Here is a 729-nt window from a genome sequence, read left to right on the forward strand (position 1 = left end):
GCAATACTACGAGACGTCAGCTAGGCCTTGATAAGGTCTAGCATGACGGTCTCAAATACAAGCTAACACAACTACACCTGCCACACACTTCACACGCCTTCTCTGTGGCTTCCTGGACGACAGGACTGCCACAACACGTCTGGGGGCCCACCTAGGCACCCCCATCCACCTCAGAAGTGGAGAACCACAGGGAAGCGTTTTATTGCCAACCCTTTATATCTTATATACAGCCAATCTGCCAGAACCAAAAACCATACAGCAACTAGTTTCCTGTGCAGGACGATATCACATAGAATTTTCCCCCACACCCCTCTAAATCACAACACTTCATGAAAGAACAACCCGAAAGAGCTAAACGAACAAACAACACCTTTGAGCACCATGGAAAATACAGACAAGTATAAACAAAATTTAAACTTATAACCATAGCACGTAGAAATTCACAACCAATCACAGTTTAAAATTCCTTACACTCACAGAGGAAACATTCTCGGATTTCAGTTCACAAGCACAGGCTTCAGAACACACATTAAAAAAAAAAACACAAGCACAAATAACACTAACCAAACTAAAAAGCTTTCATGCTGCATACAATGCTTTTCCGCTGGTTGCAATACAAACACAAAACTCAGATTGCAATCAAGACAGAACAAAGCTTTACTCTGGATACACGACACAACATTTTGAGAAACCCAATTTTCCCCAGAAACACGACACAGAACCTACAGA

The sequence above is a fragment of the Penaeus monodon genome, chromosome 14, assembly GCF_015228065.2.
Source record: "Penaeus monodon isolate SGIC_2016 chromosome 14, NSTDA_Pmon_1, whole genome shotgun sequence".
Classification (NCBI taxonomy): domain Eukaryota; kingdom Metazoa; phylum Arthropoda; class Malacostraca; order Decapoda; family Penaeidae; genus Penaeus; species Penaeus monodon.